The sequence below is a fragment of the Lissotriton helveticus genome, chromosome 1_1 (genome assembly GCF_964261635.1).
Source record: "Lissotriton helveticus chromosome 1_1, aLisHel1.1, whole genome shotgun sequence".
In the NCBI taxonomy this organism is placed as follows: domain Eukaryota; kingdom Metazoa; phylum Chordata; class Amphibia; order Caudata; family Salamandridae; genus Lissotriton; species Lissotriton helveticus.
Window position 1 is genome coordinate 465,888,500 of NC_136057.1, and position 26,578 is coordinate 465,915,077.

Here is a 26,578-nt window from a genome sequence, read left to right on the forward strand (position 1 = left end):
TGATTGGCTACCAGGAGCTGAACATGTTCTGCTGTCTGGCTATTTTGAGATCTCTAGAGTGAGAAGTTGGTCCAAACGCTGCAGTGTAGCTCTCGCAATCATAATAATAAACTGGCCAGCCCTGGTTGCATGTTCACAGCACTTTCAATACGGAAACTTATGTTCACAAAGCCTTAAATGGACACAAACCTTGGGGGAAATCTCTTGTGCACACAGTGCTTGCAAACGCCACTAGATCCGGCTAGCAGGCTAGCCAATTATCCTCATCATATTTAGTTTTCAAAAAAACCGTATAAACAGTTTAATGTAAACAGTCTCAAAATACTATTGCAATAATTAATTAGAATTTAGAGATCGCTTTTCCTTTCAAAATCCATCATAAGTGAAAAAGTTACATATATTTAATTTAAAATGAGCTATATTATCATAAAACTATTTAAGTATAAATTGTGCCACAATTGAACAATATATCACAAGATGCTTTAATGTTTCAATAGGACTATTGCACAAACGGCATATGTGATCTTCTTATGGAGTACTCTTCAAGGCACCGAATATTTTCCATACAAGTAAATGATTGACCCTGATGTTTATCAACCTTCGACTTTTCTTTAGTCATTTGAGAGTTTCGTACTGTCATAAGTTATCTGCATCCAAAAACAAATTAAACGACTAGAGTACAATCTTTTTTGCATCCCCACACATAAATCAACAAATATCCTTAATTGACTTTGTGGAAATGGTGTGTAATATACGGCGTGGTTGTGCAATGTCACTGCATAATACACTTACAAAACCCATTTAGGCCCATTAAGTTTCATCAGGAAAACCCTTAGCTCAACCCTCTGTAGCTATGGCACTGAGCAGCAAGGTTTACATAGAAGAACAAGTGTAAAGCATTTAAACAGTACTAAAGCAATTTAAAAAGAAGAAATCAACATGACACTCAAGAAATCCAACATCAATTTGTAAAAAATAGACTGTATTTTTAAAAGAATCTAGACACTAGAACGAAAAAGATCTACCAGAGTGTTCCAGAGATAATGATTTTACAAGCAATAATAAATCAAAGCAATTTCACTCAACCGAGAACAACCCTTGGCAAAGTCAACAAATTGGAAACTTGGAAACTTATTCAGAGAAAACTTAGATTAGTGTCAATGCGGTCAGATAGATGTGCTTGGAGCGGCCAACTTTGGCAGGGAGATCGTCAGGGGGACCAGTCAGGTTGTCAAGAAGAGTTTCCTTTACAGAAGAAGTGGTCCTTCAGCAGTTCCAGGCACTTTGTCCGAGTTGCAATTTATTTCCTACGGAATGGTCCTGATGCAAGGGATGAAGGATGCTGAAGATGCTCCAAGGATGCTATTGATATGATGCGATCCAGGGGCGCCTTCCTGCAGGGATTCCTCCGTCCATGAAGATGGTGAGCTGGTCCTGTTTGCAGGGTCAACTTCCCAAGAAGTCCTCTGTGGGCTTGTTATGGAGATAGGCTTTGCCTTCACTCTGTGTCAAGTTAGCATGAGCTTATTAGAAGTTTAAACGCCATTTTTCCTTTCTGCTGCTTCTGCACACGGCACATTTTATTATTAATGCTTTGAGCCTAGTAGAATATTTTGCTTCACACGAGAATAATATGTTTTACTATTGTATCAGCTTTGCTTGGTAAACTATGTCTGAAAGGTGAGTGCCGAGGCCTTCAAGGTTATTTCAACACAGTGGTTGTTGTTCGGTCTGATCAGCGCACGTCCTAGACATGAATGAATGAATGAAACCCGATTTATATCGCGCTACTTAGCCCAATGGGCATCAAGGCGCCCATTGGGCTAAGTAGCATAACATATATGCAGCTGTGGCCAACTCTGGTTTTGGCGCGTTTAATAATGCACTGCGCAGAGCATGCACACACACTTGATGAATATTCGCATGCAGAGAGCTGGTGTAGAAGATGATGTGATCCCTTTCTATTAAGACCAGAGGTATGGGGCCGCCCTTCTAAAACCCAAAGAGACCTTCTGTAGATATAATATACTAGCAAGGGAGGGTAAGACTGAGGTGTCATTTAGCCTGCTTCCCTTTAGCATTTTAACATGCTTTCTCCCTTTGTATTTTATGGTATAGTAATGATGCTGATAACCTTGTTGCTTATAATATGTTTGCTTGTATTAGCTAAGATACTGCGCCTGGAAACACGGCATTAGAAATAAATATTTCAAACTTGCACGTGTCTTCATTTACTCCTCCTTCTGGACTGGTATGTTAGTATAATGAAAGAGTGTTCATGTGCTCCACGTTACCTGAGGTGTTCTAAGTCCATGTTCTGGGTTGTCTAATCATTGGGGGTATGGAAGAACCAATGAGACACTGATTGCTAGTCTGGTAGGAGATTTTGGATACTGAGGTGAGTTTTGGTACACCCTAATTCACTGAGGTTCTAAGTCTCTATGCACAGTTCTGTGTAGGAGCAGAATCCCTGCGACAGTCTAGCAGAAGTCCAGTCATCACTGTACTACCAGTTGCCCATTGTAGCAGTCACAGGCCAATCCTTCCTGGGTCAGTAACTTCCCATCTGAGGGTCCCAGCAACTCTCAGATGGCATTTCAGGTTTCAGAGAACTAGGGTGCAACTCTATGCGTCGGGTGTTGGTCCTTGGTGCTGCACGGCGGCGGTGTTAGGGAAAACGTAAAAACTTTGGGATACCAACATGCCCCAGCAGGCCTCTTCAGTTGTTGTGTCCCTGTGCTGCGAATAGGAGGCCAGTCATATAGCCCTTGTAGTCCCTTGGCTTGACTCTGCTGTGGGGACAGTGTCTCCTTGAGCAGGACACAGCAGGCACAGTCCCTTTCTTCGCTGGCCACCAGAAGTGCTGCAGGTGCAGTCCTCGTCGGTGCAGTCTCTCTTTGATGGTCCCTCCGTGCAGCAGGGTGGTCCTTTGTTAGTCCTTCTTCGAAGTCAGTCGAGATCTGAGGTATATGTGCCAGGAGTGCCCTCTTTATACTCAGAAAGTGCCATCAGGGTAGGATGCGATTGGTAGCTAGTAGGCTACCAGGTTCTCTCCCACTTGGTGACCATTTTCTATTAGGAGAGGAAACTGGCTATCCCAGGATGCACCATTCTGCCCACTCCCAAGATGGCGTGACCCCTCTCTATGTGTTCAGACCTCCTTAGTTCACCCCCGGGTGTAAAAACCTCAGGGCTACATGCCACGGGAGAAACCAATTTGGCTACAGGTTTCAATCCTCCCCTGCCAGCCTCTCTACCACAGCAATAGGACCGCCCTTCCTCCTAGTGTTACACCTCTGCCCTTCTAAAGCTGCTTCACCTTCGAAGCCTGCCTTTTGGGGCTAATGCTCAAGTGGCTTCTTGCAGGAGGGAATTCTGCAATTCCTCATTGTTCTCCTTCATGAGAGTCGTTAGCGCGTCTCTCCAAGGGAGCAGAAGGCTGTCTAGTGGAGCAAGCCTCATGTGTGCCAGGGAAGGCACAGGAGTTATAAAGGCAACAAAGTGGCAGCTTGGCTAAAGCTGCACACTGCAACAGGTTATATTCATTTCGACTGGAGATACGAATGGGCTTAATGTAACAAGTTGTTTGATACCTTGGAGTGCCCACTTTACTCAGTGTGTAACCCTGTACTCGCCAATTGGGCAACCAAGTCTTTCCTCAGTAAAATAGTAGTTTTGCAGGTTGTACTGTCAGGACATGTACAGGATATGTCATCCCTGTGTCAAATGTTGCATCCTGTCCCTAGGACTCGGTTGGGCTGCCAGAGGAGTGTCTTACCAATATGTACGATGGAAGTAGTGGCTTTGCCAATGGGTAAATACCCTTTACAAGGAATCCTTTACAACGAATACTTTTACCCCGCATCCCTTTTCAGTGCATTGTAATTTATTACGATTACTTTTACCCCGCAAAGTCTTTCACCCCGCAAACCATTACAACGAATATACTATTACAACGACTATTTTTTGTAATGGTATGCAGATACAAATTTCAAACTTGGAGGATGATGCATCTTTTAAACTTGCATAGGAGACAAGGATAAACGTGATGAAACAACGGAATGAGCAAGCACTTTCTCACCTTCGTGCACACCGCTCTGGAAACAGCTCACAGACCCACACGGTCATGGACATGTTTGTGGACACGGCTAAGGAACAAACTTGCAGGCCCACACTGACATGGTCACGTTGGAGGATGATCTGTACTACCAATATACAAACTCGCAGACCCACACCGATATGGTCACGTTGGAGGCCGACCGGTACTACCAATATGGAAGTGTGTAATAAGGTATGCGGAGGCAGTGCTCAGAATGAATGAGTCCCTTTTGTATGTTTATGCATGATTAGGACGAAAGCGATAACACGTTTAATAATTTAATTTAAAGAGCGTCTTCAACGAGAACGGCTACAGGAGAGCTCTGCATAAAGGTAAGAAAGAATTTTATGAGATTTATTTATTTGGATAGTGAGAGAGTTAAAGAGTTACGAATAAAAAAAAATGCAAAAAAAAGTGTATTTGTATTAAAAATATATTTATAGAAGATTTACAGTAGGTTAGTGAATACATTTAAAAAACTGATTTCCACATTGAATTTCGTTGCTATAGCATGCGTTGTAAAAAACAGCGTGCTAAATGTGCTTTAAATTGATTGAATAACATTTTCATGTTTGCTTCGGTATAAAAGGATGCGGGGTCATTGCCTTTGCGTTGAAACAAATTTGTTGTAACGGTATGCGGAGTGTTAGGCTGCGGGGTAACGTTGTATATTCTTGCCATTGCTTTTAATGGCAAAGTCAGGCTAGCAGTATGGGATTGCTCTCTTAGTTTGCAGTGGTGAACCGGGGGACTCGTTGCACTATGTACAGTACACAGGCAACTTAGCTATCCCATTGTTAGCCAACCAGGTGCAGGACAAGTGCACTGGCATGATCAAAGGAGCAACAATATAAAGGACACAAATGGGGAACGTTAGTGCAGAGAGGCATGTGCTTAGCAGGTATGTTATTACTATCTCACCTTCACTTTCAGCAGTCGATCTCTCGAGCAGCCCATGTCTGTCACTTCTGCTAGTTCAAAGGGCACAGTGGATGCTAGAAAACATTGATATAACAACTAAATCATATCTTCACCAGCGCAACTCTATCTCAAGGTGAGGAGTGGAGCATTCTGAGGCTTTTTCAGCAACTGTATACTTTAGGCTGGCTGGGAAGCTTCCACATAAAGCATGATCAGCAAGAGCTGGAGGGTAGATAAGAAGAGGACCATAGGCTTGGTGAAATCCAAGAGAAAAATTGCAGTAAGCCTATCACCCACAGTAGAATGCACCATCAATATACTATATTCAGAAAATATTGCATATATGCCCAAAGCTGAATACTTGGAAAGGACCCTTAGCCAATTAGTGTCCATTGTATCCTTACAAATGTAATGACCCTGCAAACCAGACTGGGTCAGAATGACCTTCCCTGGAGAGTAATTTGGGATGGGTTGAGCTTCTCCCTACATGCAAGGGATGAGGTGGACCCGGGAAGGGCTACTCTGGTGGTGAGTGAAAAATGTCCTAGATATCGTAACAGAAAGTTTAAATTCTATTAAGGACTCGGAGGCGAGGATTATACGATTCTTTCTTCACTTTATTGAATAGCAGCCATTTAAAGATAACAACAAAAAAACTACCATTACCATGAGGCCTTGGGAATGAGAAAACAAAGTTAACCATAGAGTTACAGGTAGACTGTCCAAATCCTCTCCACCAATCATGGGGCTTCAATCAGTTCATAGTCATCTGTCATTAACCATTCCCCCTCTTTCGTCGCTTGAGGTCAGCCAGCATGGATGCTTCATGAATCTTGTTTATTGGAATCCCCTCCTGAAAGCAAACAACATAGTTTAAGCGACCGCACTGGCTAAGGATTAGCCCTGCACGGGGAAAAACAGCATAGAGCACGTCTATGAGGGAGGCTTGCACAGTCGATGTAAACACAACGAAACAAAAGAACGTTCTTACTCCACTACGAGGGTGGGAAAGTTACAAATGAAGTTGTATCCCGGGTGGAATAATTCTCGCCTCCGAGTCCTTATTAGAATTTAAACTTTCAGTTACAATAGCTAGAACATTTTTCATTCTATGTCAGGACCAGAGGCGAGGATTATGCTAGTTTAAAGCTTACTCACCACCAAGTGAGCCATCTGTATTACCTGTTTGAAGTAGAACTGCTTAAACGTAGAGTCCGAAGACCAATCTGCTGCATTAAGAATGTTTTCTAGACGGACTAGCAAAGTAAAAGCTTTGGAGGCCAAAGCTCCTTTGGTAGAGTGAGCCCCAAAGGCACGTAGTTCTATGCCTGCTTCCTGCATCACCCACATCACGCATCGGGCAATCGTGGGGGTAGAGACAGTCCTATGGGTTTTCTTTATAACAATGAGCAACTGATGCTCTCCTGGAAGGCGGAACTCCTCCAACATCTCCTCATAGGCGTTAAGGCAAGAGACTACGCACAGCTTGGGAGAATCCGGGAAGGCTGGGTGTAGGAGAGTAGGGTCTGCAATCCTATGATCACCCAGATTTGTGCTTTTTGCTGCACTGGTTTACGACTTTCCCTGGCTGTGGGCCTGCTAATCAGACCCACAGCCTAGCTGTTCTCTCTATCCAAATTGTACTCAGGTACTGAATTGGCACTGGGCCCTCTCCAAGTCCCTGTACTCAGGGCTGAGGTGTACCCAGAAGTCTCCCAGGGGCTGAAGCATGTATTATGCCACCCCTGGGCTGACTAACTAAACTGACACAACTGGCTGCACGACAGCTGGGGCAAGGTGGTGTACTCACCCTTTGCTTTAGATATAGTATACCTATATCTAACCCTAAAAATGGACACACAGATCTCCTATCAGTCACTCCTATGGCAGGCCTTAACAATCCTGAAGGCAGAGTGCTTGGAATCGTGTGAGATGGTGCTCTGGCATGAGCTGAGCCTGTCTGCGGCTTTCGGGATCCATCCCTTAGCCGTTTCCATGATATCGCATACCATATACTCTTAAGTGCAGTATAATCCTCGCGGTTATATGCCAACTCTGGTATCGCTTTATCAAAACATGTCGAGTAATGTGTCATACGAATTGGAATACTAACCCCTCGCCAATTCTGGCGACGGGGTTAGCATTCCACCCTTCTAGAGGGACACGACATGTATGTAACCCCTAACCCCGGTTAAAGTCAGACAGAGCCTTAGCATCCACAAAATGGATGCTGCCACCGAGACACAAGTCTGCCCTCCTGCTGCTGGGAGTCCTCCCAGAGCAGGAGATAAGGACAAAGGGTTTCCTGCCAGGGGCGGTGCCAGCACCGTCCCAGACAGGGTTTTGTGTATTGTAGGTAGGCAGGGCTTTAGAGGAAGGTGACTGCACGTGGCACCCCGGTGCTCACTGTGCATAGGCTGGCTGGAACCAGTTCCAGGGTCACTCCAGACCCTGTGCTGGGGAAAAGCCCGCCAAGGAAGTGGGTGTAACCACCCCCCTCCTAGTCCCACCCATAGGGCAGGACTTAGTCGCGTGCCAGCCCCTTTTCACAGGATAAAGGTAGGAACTGGCCCCCTTCCAAATCAGATCATCTTTGAATCCTGAAACTACTTTCCACGAAAGAAACTCAAGACTTCTTCCTAAGATTTCTCCCTTGTGACTAAGGAGTAGTCACCCTGCATCCGCAGGCACCATCTTAAGAACACTGCGGTCTGCTGCAAGTCTCTCCTCCGGATCAAGACTGCCCAGCTCGACGAGAACCGGCTTCCCTGGCACCTCTGACCTCTACCTGCATCATCAGTCACGCTGAGATTCGTGGGTGTGACGAGACCTCGAGGGACCGGCCATCTTCAAGACTGCACGACTTCTTTCCAGCAAGCCCGCCGAGTAATTTCCTGGTGAGTGCTTTGGGGTCCGAGAAGCACCGACCCTGAGCAGCTCCAGCACCGAAGTGCAGCCTCCCAGCATCTCCACGATCTGCGTGGGGCCCTTCTGCTTTTTGCTGCTCACCGCGTTGTTTGGCTACTAGCCCGCTGGCTTGTGGCCTTCTGAACGACGCCCGACGACATTTCTGCTGCTGGTCTGGTTGCTCCAGGCTGGCCCTTGCTCCCTTCCAAAAGAGGAGCACCCCGGACCCTCCTGGTCCACTCAAGACGCCATTTTGAGTCCACCGCGTGGGCTTGAATTAGCCAAGGCTTGTTGGCCAATCCTGGGTAACTTCGACGCCGACAGCTTCATCCATCGTGGGACAGCTCGCCTCTCCATCCTGGTCGCCGACAACGCCTCCTGGTCCGTGAGATCTGCAGAGCCAGCGTCGCCCACTCACCTGACTGCGGTGACTTCGCCCGGTGCCATCCTGGTGCCCACTTAATCACTGGCTAGTGATTCAAGAACTTGGTCCCCTCTGCTTTCAGGTTTCCTTCTTCCTTGATCCAGGCTTGGATCCAACGAACTTTCCTTCACTGGTCGCCTGCCAGCAACTTCCTTCTTCCAGGCTCCTGGTCCGGCAACGAGATCCCCGACGTCTTTTCAGACCTATGCAGCTGCAGCCCCTGGGCTAGGTAACTTCGGCACTTCGGTGTCCCAGCATAGCCTCACTATCCTAGGGTCAGGATCCACTGTCGTTTTCTTCCTACCAGGTCGGGTTCGCCCGTGAACACTAACTTTGCCTTTACTAGCTTCCATAGACTTTGTCCCGCATCCCGCGTGAGAGTGCACACTCTGCACCCGAGTCCCCTAGGTCTCCTAGAAGTAATCTAACGATTCTATAGTCAAGTCCTAGCGATTCCAAAGCCTATTAGTACTGTACTTACCTGCTAGTAATTTCGCATTCCACTTTTAGAATATATGGTTTTTCGTGCCCCTCGGGCATTTGTGTATAACGTGCTAACTTAAGTATTTTCGTAAGAGTTTTGTTGTGTGCCTAGCATCCTGTCCTCATAAAGAGTACAGGGTTGTTGTGATTCTAATAAATACACTGTTTATTTTCATAACACTTGTGTGGTGTCCTGTTGTGTATTTCTATAGGTTCTGAATCGATCCCCCTATTCCTGACCATATTCTGGTTAACCTACCTAGCTAGTTAACTAACAGTCAGCCCATGAGGCAAGAAATCCCCCATGATGCAGATACCGTTATCTGACGCAGTCACACTACGGCACAGGAACGTGTTATCTGATTAGGTCATAACGCTTGAGATCTAATTAGACAAGCGACATTCCTCCAGCCCCTGATAAGGCATACGACGTTCTCATAACAAATCAAACCTATGACAACCTGGATAATCCGTGCGGCCATTGTTTTGATTTCACAGAGAACTTTAGTAAAGAATGTACTAACGAGCAAGTCGTATGACATCTTTATTGACGTACCTATGTCCATCCTTACGTCAATCCCGGCACCTTTAAGGTATAAATATTGCCGACCTTGCCCTATGCAAACACACGCGTGGTGACAAGACGGAGCAGCCATACTTGCCGAAGCCGAGAGCAGAAGCAGACCCCGCAGGCAACAGCCCCGCCTTCCTGACGCGCTGAGAGACGCGCTGCTATCTCAAGCCGAGAGACCCAGCACCGGCGCTTCTGGGCAGCCCTCGCAGGCAGCCTGGAATATCGAGAGCAGAGAAAGAGATACCATTCCTCATTCATCCTAAATTCCAGGTACAGAACTGAATAACCCCTCCTAGAGAATTCTTTAGTTATTCACTTGGCAAAAACAAACTTAACTTAAACTGTAACTTTCTATTCCCGCCCACGTATTAGACTTAGGTCAGGTACACGGGGTAGGCGTATTTAGAAACACCAGTTGAGTACGTTTAGTCAAATGTATATGTGTATGTAAATATATTTTAATCATTTTAAACATCATATGGCTCAGAAACCATATCAATGTTTTTACAGTATTATTTTATACTATTGCTTTTAATGTATGCACTTTACTTAACTATAAGTATTGCAATAATATCGATCCATTTCTCTTGTACGAGAAAAGAGACTGATCAATAAATAACATCTTTTATTGAACACGCCCGTCTCCTCCTTTTCTCTACATTCTGATGAGACTAAGAATGCACGTACTGACTGAGTAAAATAATTGCCTTGTGCTCACACGACTCTTGAGATTGACTCTTGATTAGGGGAGAGCAAAGTTGTCATGTTCTATGGTTGTCAGAAACTAAATCCCTTCTTGTCTAATCAGGGGAGTTAATCCTTCCTTGAACATTCGAGAAAGTTTCTAGCGAACTCTGAGCTTAGCTGGCAAACCCAAAAATTAAGTCTAGTATCGACAGTAGTAGACCTAGTTAACGTCTGGCCTAGGCCTTTACTGCTGTAGGTACTATTCCAATGCGCAGAGCCTATTGGGAAAATAGGAACTACACTACATGGCGCCCAACGCGTTTGGAAAGGGCGATAAAACTAACGTAAGACATTTAGAGTAACTCAGTCGTGCTTTCTCACTCAGACCCCTTTTCCCAAATACTCCAAAGACGTCTGGAGTGGGTGAAAGGTTATAATATCCTCCAAAACCTCGCAGGAGGGAACTCCTATGTATGGTTCTTGGTCTAAGTCAACGTTGAAGGATAAACAGTGTTCCAAAATATTGTGCATCTAATCTCTGTTTCCATAAAGAAACCTGATCTGCAAATAAACATAATACCATCCTGTCAGCAAAATGGACAGCGATGAAGAACGAGAGGTTACTAGATTAGCTACTGAAATAGCAGATGCTGATGCTACCATGCAAGCAGCAGACGCGGATATAATACTCATTCCGGTCGCCAAAAGGAGATCTATAACCTTAAAACTTATAGAAAATGGACTGACACCTAGAGGTGGCACAGTCATATTCGTAATCGAGGCACACGAATATCGGCAGACAGAGGTATACTATACATGGATACATTTTCCAGCAGCTAATACTATAACAAAGTACTTCCACTATTACAAAGTAGAGGAACCTCCTAATGAGTACACTCCTTTCGAGGAGGTGGAAGTACCACTCAAATTCCAAGAGCATTTGCTCTTATTTGATGGCGCCCTAAAACATAATAATCACATTACAAGGCTCGGTCCTTTAGGAAGACCAGGAGCAACGTGGCCGGTCTTAGCCGGATACACACCATATCCAGACATCGAAAGAATGCCTGCAGCAGAGCTGCTAATACAGCTAAAACAACTACTAAAAATTCACAGACAATTAGTTCAGTATGTAATGCGGACTTCAACAATTCAGCCAGCGATTAAACTTCCACAGCTGACCCCTCACCAGGGGAACACAAATAAAATTACACCACAGAACATCCAATCCTGCCTAGGTAAAGTTCCAGCTAAACGGGAACAAATACCATTCTGGTTGGCACAGAAAATTACCCAAATAGAGGCGGTGTTTCCTGACACCACCCCATTAGAAAAACACAGGATTCTGACTATATGTCTCCCAATGGGAATCGCACCACACATTGAGGACTGTGACACTTGGGGTACAGTCTTTGCTTCCATCTACACAAAAACGCACGGTGTTCCATCCATTTCGGTAATACCAGATGTGCTAAAACAAATTCAAGATGAATACGGTCCAGAACCTGCTTTAACTCTTGGTATGAAATTACTAAAAGACTTCAAGCAGGTATCGGCTATATTACTAGCCAACATAAAGGATGAAGCAGCAAACGTGGCGATCCGCCAGAGGTTAAAAGAGACAGATATAGCAGACCAACCAGCTGAAATTGCCAGAATCATAGAAAAATCCTATGAAGAACTAGGCAGAGATAGTCTAGGTGAAATACCAGTAAAACCGCAACTGACTACAAGTCCAGAAAAAATGTTTTTTAATAATAATAATAATTCACCAAAAAAGAACTGGGATGGGAACAAACAATCCAATCCAAAAGAAAAGAAATTCCAGTCCAGAGGAAGGTCTCCTAGGCGAAGAGAGAAATCTCCAAACCCGAGACAAAGGTCACCTCAGAGTGAACCCTCTGGGAATAGATATAACCTTAGAAATAGGGATAATATTAAAAAACCTGATAGATATCAAGACATTGATACACGTCCCTCTCAATCTTTTCAGAATTCCTCGCAGAAATCGGAAAGAAGAGGACGATCAGAAGAGCACGCCAAGTCCAAAGACAAGGAACCTGCTCAACTGAAAAAGAAATCACAATTTCCAAAAAAGAAGGTAGCCAGTATCAAGGTAGTTAACAATGCCGAGAATACTGAGGACACAACTGAAAAACGGAGAGTGGGCTCAGACAATGCTAGACAGCGCAGCAGAGGTGAGCATAGCTCGCAAAGTCCTTATGGATCATCTGGAGACAGTGGACACGAATGAATACCTTCAAGTGGAAACTGCAGATACCAGAGTTAGCAAGCCCCACAAAATATACGAGATAACATTACGTATAGAGGGAGATAAGACTAGGAAAATAAGGGGACTATTTTGGGATAACCTCTCAAAGGGTTATGACATACTTCTAGCTGAAAAAGACTGGCCACCAGAGTTTGTCAGGGAGTGCCCTCATGGCGAAGAAGTAATTATGCCTGCCTTCTCAAATCAAATCCCGATTCATAAAAAATACACACTTGCTAGAAAGTGGGCAGTGGCCTTAGCACCTGCTTTATATAAAAATCATGTAGGATGGGATGAGGATTCTCCTCCTCACAAAATCCAGTTAAAATCACAACCAACTGCACAAAGGCAGTACCCAATTAAGCAAGAAGCTAAAAAACAAGTAAATGAAATACTAGATCAGCTAGAATACCAGGGGGTGATTGAAACTTGCACCTCACAAATGAACAATCCTTTGTTTCCGGTCTCCAAACCAGACAATTCATACCGTCTAGTTTTGGATTACCGACACCTTAACACATGTTGCAAAACTTTTGCAGTGCAAAACTCACACAGTGCTGCACTAATGAATAACATAGTGCGCAAAAAATACAAAACTACCTTGGACATCTCCAACGGATTCTTTTGTCAAAACATAGCACCAGAGAGCAGATATTTAACAGCTTTCTCAGTAAATGGCACTCAAAAACAATTCTGTCGGTTAGCCCAGGGGTACAAGAATAGCCCGGGGGTATTCTCAGCGAGAGTAACAGAATTACTACAACAATATGATGATGAAGCATTATCTTATGTCGATGACATTTACTTAACAGATGATGACTTGGAAACTCACTTGAAAAGAGTGAACACCATAATACTTGGTTTCGCTGCAGAGGGTTACAAATTCAACTTCAAAAAATCCAGAATTGCCCATCTGACAGTCCTATTCTTAGGATATGAGTTATCAAGTGAAGGCAAAAGCCTGGCAGACAATTTCCTAGAGAAATGTGCCGTAATCCAAGCTCCTAAAACACTAAAAAACCTACAGTCAATTCTAGGCTTCCTAAATTTCGGAAGAACTTACATTGCAAATTACGCAGAAAGGGTCAAACCCCTTTACGATCTAATTAAACCAGACTTTAAAAGATCCAGTTGGACTCAAACACACACAGAAATTTTGAGATCCTTACAAACAGACATGCTAATTAAAACAAAATTAGAAACCCGTGATAATACACGCAACCTTGTGATCCGAGTCATCCCAGGGAGATGCGGATTCACATACCTGACCTCTAATAAGGGAGAAAAGGTACCAATTGCATTCAGATCACACTTGTACACAAAAGCTGAACAGAGATTCAGCAACAAAGGAAAAATTGTTCAAGCAGTTCAAACCGCAATAGCTAGAGAAAAAGACATAGCTGACGGTAGACATATCACAGTCAGAACAGCTGAATCAGCCTTTGAAGCATTAACAACACCGTGTAATTTACCAACAACAACATTGGATCCAGAATGGTTACAATGGGTAAATTCAATCACAACGGACAAAGTATACTACTTCTTTGATCCAGAACTAGAAGAATTAAAAAATCTAAAATATGAAAAAACGTATCCTCTGCCAATCGACATTCTGCCTCTACGACATTACGCCTGTGTAATCTATACAGACGGACATGCTCAACCCTCCGTTTGGGGAGAACATGCATACAATCCCACATGTGAGATCACAAAAGAAGTGTGGCGCGGAGGTAAACTAAGACCTCTATTAACAAAATCACACTCAGTAGAAATAAATTCAGAAATGCAAACTGAAATAATAGCTTTGAAAATGGCGCTAGATAATGCGGATCGCGAATTCCCGACACTTATAGTGTCAGATTCATATTTCTGCGTCAAAGCATACAACAAGGATTTGCAGACATGGATTCAAAACGGTTACAAAGATGACACAGATGCACCAATAAAGCAGAAACAGCTCTGGGAACAAATAGCTCTTTTACAAAAAGAACTACCAAAGACTCACGTGACTCACTCACTGAGTCATCAACGTGATGGCGTTCACGTTGTGGGGAATTCATTGGCTGAGACAGCCGCAGCGGCAGCCACTAAATCGGCTCCCGTAGATCGAAAAAAGCATACATTAAAATACATTGACGGTGAAACATTGCTGGCGGTGAAAACGTCATCAAAAGGCGACTGCTCAGCGTTACCGATCAACTATCCACTCAATTATACATACATAATCGATGCAAACTCCGTCCCTTTTGCTCGAATCCCTGGAGTGGGGGATAGAGTGATTCCAAACAAGGACAGGAGAAACTTGTTAATCGCAGACGCACACATGGGCGAGGGTCACAGACACCTTAAATTAAAAGATTCTCTGGAAGATTTACAATCACGGTACTGGTGGCCAGGCATGAGCCTCCATCTTACCATCTTTGTAAAAAACTGCCCAAACTGCAACAGAGATCGCAGTGGGGAGAGAAGCAGTTTAATACCTCGTCGTATCAAGGCAGATAATGTTACCAGCAAAAAGAATGGCTTGCGATTAACATATACAGGCTAGTTCCCACTTATAATGTAGATCCACAGCACTCAGCTGACGTCCGGACTGTTATACAAGATTTGCGAGTCTAAATGGCATATACGCTAAGAGCATGCTACGTTCGACCATTTTTTTTCTTTTTCTCAGGCAATCCAGCCTGGGGGGAAAAGAATGACCAAATGAGCACAGCCCAGCGGGAATCTTCTCACTTCCTTCCTGAGGGTATGGGATGGTGTAAAGAAAAAACCAAGACAGAAAGCAATCTATAATAGAAAGGATATTAGGTTCGGGAGCTGGGTGGGTCAAACATCTAATAAGTGTCCAACGTAGTCTAAATAACTTGCCAAGAAATTCTCTGAAGGGATTCAGTCCGTACGAATTATTATTCGGAACTAGGATGTTGATCTCTGACCTTGATAGTCAGACTTCAGTGGTAACAGAAAAAAGCTTTGATGTCAAAGACCGTTTGGCTATTTTGCAGGACTTAAACAAAACAAGAAAAGACCTGAGCAACATACAGTTGAAACAACAGCCAACAACCACTGAAGAATCACCACCTGTCCCAGCAAGACCTGTCTGGATTCCAAAAGTCGGGGATCTAGTCAGGGAGAAGATCGCGGTAAAGAAGGAATTTGGGCCTTCTTACAGAAAAGCAGTTCCTGTCTTGTCTGTCAACGGGACAAGATCAGTTGTACTACCGCCACTTGCTGGAAAAAAGGAGAACCGAGTTGTATCCATCGACCTGGTAAAACCACAACATGTGGCCAATAACAAACAGTAGGCCAAGTGGACTCCCAATAAGTAGCAGAACACCAAGGTTTGCTACCAGTACAGAGGTCCTAACAAAGAGGCTCATCACATTCGAAACGCCTACAGAAGAACAACAAGGACTATGCAACAATGCAATAGAACTTAGACCTCTGAAAACACAAATAAAGACATTTAGCAGAGACACACCAATCTATACTGAAGTACCAAGTGAAAATACAAAAAAAAAAAATCCTGAACCAATTGGAACAATTGACAGAACTGCATCCGGTTACTTCATCAACTTCGATGATTCCTCTGAAGGCTTCAGCGAACAAAAGACACAGCCATCATCAAAATCCTTTAAAGACAAAGCGAAGGAACTTTTGAAACAACTAAAAGAAACATATCTGATTTCTCCATGGATTGAATTTTGGGTGGGTTTTGGTGCATTTATCCTCATACTTTGGCTCATCATGGTATTTACTTTGGGACGCTTCATTGAGGGAAAATATGCTAAAATGGACACAGCAAGTCAGAACATCAACTTGGTCCTCAAACCACACACATCTTCACACGTCGAGAAACGAGAACTTTCTTCAGAACTTTCTTCAGCCAACTTCACAGCAATTCCAATACCTGGTGGGGTAGCCTGGGACAACACTGACTATGAAATTTATGGTCCGGTCGAGATCCTGAAATATCCACACCAAATTAAGATCTCTTTGAGTGACTTTGCAAAACCAAACTCATTTGCTGATGATTGGGACTTTGAAAGTATAAACAATATGATGTCTGACTTAGTAATGTCTGCTAAATTTACAAAACATGATTATTTGCAAGGTTCTACAAATTATGATAGTATGTATTGCTATAACCACTATGGTAACCATTTCTTGCATAAATCTGCACAACCTAGAAATGTTTTAAATTTTAATCAATGGGAACATTGTGCTACACCTCCAAAAGGGAGCTCTAGAACCGTTTATGACAAATATTCATACTTTCAAGGTTTTAACACTAGTAATGCTGAAACATTTTATTATAAATTGTCAAACAAGACAGGGACCAAAACCATGATAACCAACACAAAATTGATTTATTCTGATTCATTCTTTGAAAAAATGAATACTTTTGGATTCGATTATTGGGACAAAAATGTTGATCTGAAAAGTGTTTGGGGCACAAAAGAATGGCAAGTACAGGGTTTAGAAGCTTTGTTTAGAGCCTGCATGATCCCAGAACAAATGATATTTTTAAATGACACTGTTCAACAAACCACCTGTCTTGGCTTAGCCAAAATCAAAGATTTAAATAACCCGTCTATTCCAAAGCCAACAATGTTTAGCAATAACTCTGATACAGATGAAGAAATAGACATAAACCATATACTTAACCAAAACAGAACACATCCTGATTGGAAACAATGGTTGATCTGGCCCACAGATACAAATAACTGTCAAGATAGATTCCTGAATAAAACACAGGGTTTCAAAATGACCAGGCCAGACCCTAGATATCCCCAAAGACATCACCCAGGGATAATAACAACCTACAGTGTGGGCAAATTATGCCTTCAATGGCTACAAACTTCCACACTGCCTGAAATTAAGCAACACCTAACTTTACTTACTGATGGTGCTGACTTGCGTGATTTCATAATGGGACCACGCAAACAGCGTCAAAAGCGTTTCATAGCAGCCTCTGTATATGCAGCATACAATGAGGCCTGGAAGGTTACTCAAATTGAGACAGCAGAAAGAATACGGGAAATTGACCGTATTAATTTGGAAAAATCACTTTCTGTAGTGGACAATGGGTTAATGACTCTGTCCTCCAGAATTTTTTCATTGGACAGCATTGTGTCTTCAGCAATCGATATATTATCGCAAGACTTACTGTTATTACAACATGGTCAGTCACAATTGCGTTCTATCGTACAGCTTGGCTGGACGTTACAAAATCTGCGTTCAGGCTATGTGCCTTGGCGTTTAATCAACACTACGTCACTATTCCAAATCTTTAACCTTACTGATAGACAAATCGGTATGGCGCAGAAGGGTGCTGATTATACAATCTTGAGCATTGAAAAACTAGAAAGATTACCGTTGACAATGTCAGAACGACCTGTCAGTGAATGGATAATCCACGGAATCATAAATATTCCAATCTCAACCTTCAGGTTTCAATACTGCCAAAAATATATACAGGCTGGCATGTACGAGAAATTGGGAAAGGGGTACCTTAAAACAACTTGGAACCTGCCCTATTCACATGCATGTGTCAGTAACAAAGGACAGCAAGTGTTTCTTAGTGGCAACAATTGTGCTATGTCACTAAGCGGCACGCTTCTGTGTAACGGTATTAGTTTGCACGGAGCCTGTGAAGGGAATTCATACAACCTTTCATGTCACCAGCAAGGCGCACCTGCAACTGAAATAGAACCATTCTTTCAAAGACTCTATAATGGGAGTTACATTCTTATTGTAGACCGCAGATGTTGTAGTCTTATGCCCGGGACTCCTTATCTCGTCACTACGACGGCGAAGGTCAAGTGCTGTGGACGTTCTTTGTTCCCCAGCTCCTTTCCAGACAGGGAAGCGAGGGCATGGCCCAGTTTGAAAATTACTTCTATTCGAATAGACACTTTAAGCAGAATGAAAACAGTGCTTCTTCAGACGCCTACAAGGCTCACGTCATCAAAAGAAACGTATGATCTACAAGTCGCAAGGACGACTGCAGAGATACATACATTATTATCAACCAATTCCCCGTACATTTCGCGGAAATCCTGAGCGAAATCTTAAATATTTCTGATACCACAGGGGTCTCAAAGGTATTTAAGACAGTATTTTCGATGGCATTAACACCATTCAAAGCCATACTGGGTATTTTTCCAGATTTCGTCCATTCGATTTTTGGCGGACTTCCCCTAATCCTAGGACTAATTGCAGGAATCCTATTCCTAGTCCTTATTTTTCGTTATGGCAACCCATGTCACAGATCAAACTCTCGCGACAATGGAAGATACGATCCTAGCCATTGGATACCGGGACCGGATATCAAAAATCCTGGGACTCTCCCGGCTTAGAGACCTGAACATGACTTGGTTTCTATCATTTCGACCAATGTGGCAAAGGTGTGTTTTACCTGTACTAAGGTGTCTGCTATGCGGAGAAGAATGCGTGTTAGACACCTGTCTGACGCTACAATCGGATGCGCCGGTGGATGCAGATACACTGTTGGTTCCTACCAAGGTTCACGCACTGTGCTGCCCTCAAAGGCTGCCAATTCTGATGACGGCATTCCTGGAATCTTCACCACTGCGATTGACGAGTAGTGAAGTACGAGATGAAAGCAGCATCGAACAGGTACGACCTTCTGTCAGCAATGCAAATCAGAATGTCAATGCAGACAATCATGCGCATGAATGCATGGTTACCCCTATTTCCGACTTAGTGGAACTTTCCCATGAAGCTGTTGACAGTTTTTTCGAAAGCCTGAATGATATGATGTTCTCTCCGGAACAGAAATAGAGACTTTTGAGTAAACTCGCACACGGCGTTCCCTGAATCCGGCCTTCAACTTAAAAAATAAAGTCACATGAACAATTACAATCCAGTTCACGGACAGCAACTTTTTTCAGCAAGCCCTTAAAATATTTTTCAATATATTTTTCCCCGGGACACTGACCTTCTGCTTAAAGTAAGAAACTATTCCTAGAGAACTAAGATTTCTATTTTTTTAGATACTTTATAGACTTTATATAGACTTTAGCTGCCCGCTGGTATGTTCACAATATATTTTATGTGATGAAATGGTTTCGACTTTTTTTCTGTATAGCCATATTAAGAGCCATTTCATGTGTATTTCTCATATACCAACAAGCAATAATGCATAACAATGCGTGTTTACTTTTGCATTTAATTCATAGCTTAAGTGCATACAATATATATGACTGCAATTTTTCAGTATATTTGAAAATTTCAAAATGCATTTATGTATTTTGGGGTGGTAAGGTATACACTATACTCTATAGTATGTTGTACTATGTTATACTATGCATAGATTAGTAGATATGACCATAGTTAGCGTGGAGTGGGTGTCGTGTATTTCTATAGGTTCTGAATCGATCCCCCTATTCCTGACCATATTCTGGTTAACCTACCTAGCTAGTTAACTAACAGTCAGCCCATGAGGCAAGAAATCCCCCATGATGCAGATACCGTTATCTGACGCAGTCACACTACGGCACAGGAACGTGTTATCTGATTAGGTCATAACGCTTGAGATCTAATTAGACAAGCGACATTCCTCCAGCCCCTGATAAGGCATACGACGTTCTCATAACAAATCAAACCTATGACAACCTGGATAATCCGTGCGGCCATTGTTTTGATTTCACAGAGAACTTTAGTAAAGAATGTACTAACGAGCAAGTCGTATGACATCTTTATTGACGTACCTATGTCCATCCTTACGTCAATCCCGGCACCTTTAAGGTATAAATATTGCCGACCTTGCCCTATGCAAACACACGCGTGGTGACAAGACGGAGCAGCCATACTTGCTGAAGCCGAGAGCAGAAGCAGACCCCGCAGGCAACAGCCCCGCCTTCCTGACGCGCTGAGAGACGCGCTGCTATCTCAAGCCGAGAGACCCAGCACCGGCGCTTCTGGGCAGCCCTCGCAGGCAGCCTGGAATATCGAGAGCAGAGAAAGAGATACCATTCCTCATTCATCCTAAATTCCAGGTACAGAACTGAATAACCCCTCCTAGAGAATTCTTTAGTTATTCACTTGGCAAAAACAAACTTAACTTAAACTGTAACTTTCTATTCCCGCCCACGTATTAGACTTAGGTCAGGTACACGGGGTAGGCGTATTTAGAAACACCAGTTGAGTACGTTTAGTCAAATGTATATGTGTATGTAAATATATTTTAATCATTTTAAACATCATATGGCTCAGAAACCATATCAATGTTTTTACAGTATTATTTTATACTATTGCTTTTAATGTATGCACTTTACTTAACTATAAGTATTGCAATAATATCGATCCATTTCTCTTGTACGAGAAAAGAGACTGATCAATAAATAACATCTTTTATTGAACACGCCCGTCTCCTCCTTTTCTCTACATTCTGATGAGACTAAGAATGCACGTACTGACTGAGTAAAATAATTGCCTTGTGCTCACACGACTCTTGAGATTGACTCTTGATTAGGGGAGAGCAAAGTTGTCATGTTCTATGGTTGTCAGAAACTAAATCCCTTCTTGTCTAATCAGGGGAGTTAATCCTTCCTTGAACATTCGAGAAAGTTTCTAGCGAACTCTGAGCTTAGCTGGCAAACCCAAAAATTAAGTCTAGTATCGACAGTAGTAGACCTAGTTAACGTCTGGCCTAGGCCTTTACTGCTGTAGGTACTATTCCAATGCGCAGAGCCTATTGGGAAAATAGGAACTACACTACAGTCCTTTCACTGGGTGTTCAAGGGGTAATGTGATGGTAAAACAGCTGGCTTAACACGCCCTCTAGAATCTTAGCCTTAGACTGCTCGTATCCATGCTACTAGGATAGCTGGTCTATAAGGTTGACTTACAACCAATCATCAATAAGGGTTGTTTGGACTGATATATAGTGATCACTAGAATAGTGAGCACTGCACATCAGGCCAACTTCTCACATTGGTGGCAGCGGTTGGGATTTGAGCTTGCTGTTGTTTTACCACACATGCCCTAAGAATATCTTGTGAAAGATCACATAAGTACTAAAGGTACATATAACTTAGCTTAGAATACTCTGAGTTCTACTGAACCAGCTGTTGTAGCTCCTAGGGCTTAGCACACCCTAAACTACAACTCTAGCAAGGGATCAGTAGGCAAACATATAGTGTAGGTAAGTGCACCACTTACACCTCACTAGAAAAGCATGTCTACCCAGGGAGATTCTACTGAGACTCCCCTGGTCAGTGTTGACCCTCCACAGGTCACTTCAAGATATGCAGCTCTCAGTTTCCAGGAGATGAGACAAATCTGTGTCTCCAGAAAACTGAAGCAGGGGTCTAACCCCACCATTCCCTTTCTGATAGGTCTCTTAGAGACATATGATGCCAGAAAGCTTTCTCAGTTACATGAGAACATGCCAGCCTTAGAGGGAACCTCTGGGGATCCAGATCTCCCCAACATTGCTACTGCAGTTGAGGAGGAGGATCAAGAGGAACTCTCTGGGGATGAGGTAGACAAAGGTCTTGAGGTAGTCAGAAGGCTAACCAGGGCCAACTTAGACTTACTTGGGCTAGGATCTGGGGGACCCCCAGTACTAACCCGAAGTGGGCCTAACCTTGGAGTTAGGAGAGATAGATCTCTTTCTAGGGACTCCAATAGATCTCTGCACTCTAATGCCTCTTCTCAGGGGAGAAGGAATCCTCCACAGAGGAGATTTACTTCCCCTCAGAGAAAAGAGCATGAAGCTAGAATGAGACAAGCTGAACTGAGGATTGAAAGGGAAGAACTTGCCCTGGCCAAAGAGAAGCTTGCCTTTGCTAGAGAGCAGCAGATGAGTGGGCTAGCTCCCACTGGTGGCAGCAATCTCCCAAGAGATAGAGAGAAGGGTTTAGATACTAAACACCTGACTAAAATAGTGCCCCCCTTTAAGCAAGGGGATGATATCCAGAAATGGATGGCTGCTCTGGAGAGGGCCTGCACTGTGCAGTGCATTCCCCAGAGTCAGTGGGCAGCTATACTGTGGCTCTCCTTTGATGGTAAAGGTAGAGATAAGCTCCTCACTACAAGAGTAGAGGATGCTAACAATTACCAGGTCCTGAAGAATACACTGGTTGATGGGTTTGGTTTAACCACTGAGCAGTACAGGTTGCTGTTCAGAGACACCCAGAAAACTCAGTCTCAGGACTGGTCTGACTTTGTGGATTGTGCCACTAAGGCTTTGGAGGGCTGGTTGCTGGGTAGCAAGGTTACAGATTACACAGGATTGTATAATCTAATGATGAGAGAACAAATTTTAAACAATTGTCAGAACCAGTTGCTGCACCAGCACCTTGTTGATTCAGATCTGACCTCTCCCCAAGAATTGGGAAAGAAGGCAGACAAATGGGTCAGGACAAGGATCAAGCAGAACCAGAACCAGAACCAGGGTGGTCAGAAGAAAGCAGACCATAAGGGTAATGTTAAGAATGAGCAAAATGACCAGAAGTCTTCACCAGGTCCCCAACAAACCAAAGAGGGTGGGGGTCAGGCTTCCCAGAAGAAGAAGACTCAAGAAGGCCAGTCAAAAAGGTGGTGCCAGTACTGTAAAAGTAAATCTCACTGGTTTAGTGAGTGCACCAAAAGAGGAGGACAAACTCCTGCCACTACAGCCCCTAAGGCAACTGCACCCCCTAGTACAGTCAGTAGTGGTAGTGTACCTCCCAAGGCATTAGTTGGGTTAACCTTGGGTACTGAGGGGTCTGACAACTTAGTTGGCACACTCACTCAGGCTGTCCTTGTCTGTACAGGGGATATGGATATGTCCCCTGAGATAAGTCCCAATACTTTGGGCAAATACAGGCAGACACCTTTGATAAATGGCAAAATGGCTCAGGCCTATAGGGACACTTGTGCCAGTGTCACCATGGTGACACCTAACTTTGTGGACCCTGGACAGATCATGCCAGGTACTGATTTCCTGGTGACCAATGCCAGCAATGTCACTACTAGTCATAGTGTGGCAATTGTGGCTTTCTCCTGGGGTGGAGTGAAGGGACAAAAGAAAGTTGTAGTCAGTTCAGACCTCCCAGTGGATTGTTTGTTGGGCAATGATTTGGAGTCATCACAATGGTCAGAAGTGGAGCAGAGGACTCACATGGAAATGTTAGGCTTGCCAGCACATGTGCTTGCTGTGACTAGGTCACAGGCCAGAAAATGCCCCACTGAACAGGTGCTGGATCCTGAAATGATGGACCAGACACCTTCCAAGAAGAAGAGCAGTAAGGGTAAGGCTTTGCCTTCCCCCTTACCCCAGGTTGAGGATCAAGTCTCTGAGGAGGCTGATCTGGAAGAGCTGAGGGAAACTGAGCCTAAAGAGCTTGAACTTGATCAAGTTGAGTTTCTGGGCTCAGGGGGACCCTCCAGAGCAGACCTGGGGAAGGAACAGTTGAGCTGCCCTTCCCTTGAACCCCTCAGACAGCAGGCTGCTGCTGAGGCTGCAGGGAATGCCACAGGTGCCCACAGGGTATACTGGGAAGATGGACTCCTGTACTCTGAGTCAAGAGACCCCAAGCCTGGTGCAACCAGGAGGCTGGTCATCCCCTTGTCTCTGAGAGGTTTCCTTCTCACCTTGGCCCATGAGATTCCCCTTGCAGGTCACTTAGGTCAGACAAAGACTTGGGACAGGCTTGTCTCACACTTTCACTGGCCCCATATGAATGAGAATACCAAGGAGTTTTGTCGCTCCTGTGTCACTTGCCAAGCCAGTGGTAAGTCAGGTGGCACAACAAAGGCCCCCCTCATACCACTACCTGTGGTGGGGGTTCCCTTTGAAAGAGTGGGGATTGACATTGTTGGTCCAATGGAACCCCAGACAGCATCAGGGCACAAGTTTATACTGGTGGTAGTGGATCATGCCACCAGGTATCCTGAAGCTATTCCCCTTAGGACCACTACAGCCCCTGTAGTGGCAAGAGCCCTAGTTGGAGTGTTCTCCAGAGTGGGTTTCCCTAAGGAGGTCGTTTCTGACAGAGGTACAAACTTCATGTCAGGATATCTGACTGCAATGTGGAAGGAGTGTGGTGTGAACTACAAGTTCACCACACCCTACCACCCACAATGCAATGGGCTTGTTGAGAGATTCAACAGGACCCTGAAAGGGATGATTCATGGACTACCTGAAACTCTTAGGAGAAGATGGGATGTCCTGATCCCCTGCCTCTTGTTTGCTTACAGAGAGGTCCCACAGAAGGGGGTTGGCTACAGCCCTTTTGAGCTTCTGTATGGGCATCCTGTAAGAGGACCCCTGTGTTTGGTGAAGGAAGGATGGGAGAGACCTCTCAAAAAGCCTGCAACCAACATAGTGGACTATGTACTTGGTCTCCGCTCCAGGATGGCTGAGTATATGGAAAAGGCATCCAAAAACCTTGAGGCCAGCCAAGAACTTAAAAAAGCTTGGCATGACCAAAAGGCTGTTCTGACTGTGTACCAGCCAGGACAGAAGGTGTGGGTGCTGGAGCCAGTGGCCCCAGCAGCTCTGAAAGACAAATGGTCTGGGCCCCACACCATCATTGAGCAAAAGGGAGAGGTTACCTACTTGGTGGACCTTGGAACTCCCAGGAGCCCTCTCAGAGTGCTCCATGTTAACAGGCTCAAGGCATATGTTGACAGGAAGGACATGAGCTTGCTCATGGCCACAGATGAGGGACAGGAGGAAGAGAGTGACCCTCTCCCAGACCTGCTCACTCAGAATCCTGATGATGGATCAGTTGATGGTGTTGTCTTTTGTGGCAGCCTCACTGAACATCAGCAACAGGATTGCAGGCAAGTCTTGCAATCCTTCAGACATATGTTCTCTCTGACACCCAGCCAAACTGATTGGTGTACCCATGATGTTGACACTGGAGACAGTCTGCCTGTCAAGAGTAAAATCTACAGACAGCCTGATCATGTTAGAGACTGCATCAAAACTGAAGTGCAGAAAATGTTGGAGCTGGGAGTCATTGAGCCCTCAGATAGCCCTTGGGCTAGCCCAGTAGTTCTAGTGCCAAAGCCTCACACCCAGGGTGGTAAGAGAGAGATGAGGTTTTGCGTAGACTACAGAGGCCTCAATGCAGTCACTAAGACTGATGCCCACCCAATACCAAGAGCAGATAAACTTATAGATAAATTGGCTTCTGCCAATTTCTTAAGTACATTTGATTTGACAGCTGGGTATTGGCAAATCAGGTTAGCTGAGGAGGCCAAACCCAAGACAGCATTTTCTACCCCTGGAGGGCATTATCAATTTGTGGTAATGCCCTTTGGACTGAAAAATGCCCCTGCCACCTTCCAAAGGTTGGTGAATCAAGTCCTCACTGGGCTGGATGACTTCTGTGCAGCTTATCTTGACGATATTGCTGTCTTTAGCTCCACCTGGGAGGATCACCTGGTCCACCTGAGGAAAGTGTTAGAGGCCCTGCAAAAGGCAGGCCTCACTATCAAGGCCACAAAGTGCCAGATAGGGCAGACACAGGTTGTATACCTGGGCCACCTTGTAGGTGGAGGCCAGGTTCAGCCACTGGAGAGTAAGATACAGGCCATCAAGGACTGGACTCCTCCAATCACCCAGACTCAGGTTCGAGCTTTCTTGGGCCTGACTGGGTACTATAGGAAGTTTGTCAGAAATTATGGGTCCATAGTGACCCCTCTTAATGACCTGACAAGCAAAAAGATGCCAAAGAAAGTTCAGTGGACAGCAAGCTGTCAGAAAGCATTCGATGACCTAAAGCAGGCCATGTGCACAGCACCTATCCTAAAGAATCCAGATTACTCCAAGCCATTCATTGTCCAAACAGATGCTTCTGAGTTGGGTGTGGGGGCTGTTCTGTCTCAACTGAATTTTGATGGTAATGATCAGCCTATTGCTTTCATTAGTAGGAGGTTGACACCCAGAGAGAAAAATTGGTCAGCTATTGAGAGGGAGGCCTTTGCTGTGGTCTGGGCCCTGAAGAAGCTGAGGGCCTACTTGTTTGGCACTCACTTCACCATTCAGACAGACCATAAGCCCCTCTTGTGGCTAAATCAGATGAAGGGTGAAAACCCCAAACTGCTTAGGTGGTCCATTTCCCTACAGGGGATGGATTTTACAGTGGAGCATAGACCTGGTACTGATCACAGCAATGCTGATGGGCTCTCCAGGTATTTCCACTTAGAGCAAGAAGACTCACCTGGTCAAGGTTAGTTTATTGT

The 26,578-nt window shown here is 44.3% G+C and overlaps 1 protein-coding gene across 2 annotated transcripts in view; it reads left to right on the plus strand.

Moving 5' to 3' along the window:
- The window catches only part of EFCAB6 (EF-hand calcium binding domain 6), an 803,637-nt gene that overhangs the window by 754,327 nt on the left and 22,732 nt on the right, over window positions 1-26,578 (plus strand). The gene's annotated exons all lie outside the window — the stretch shown is intronic.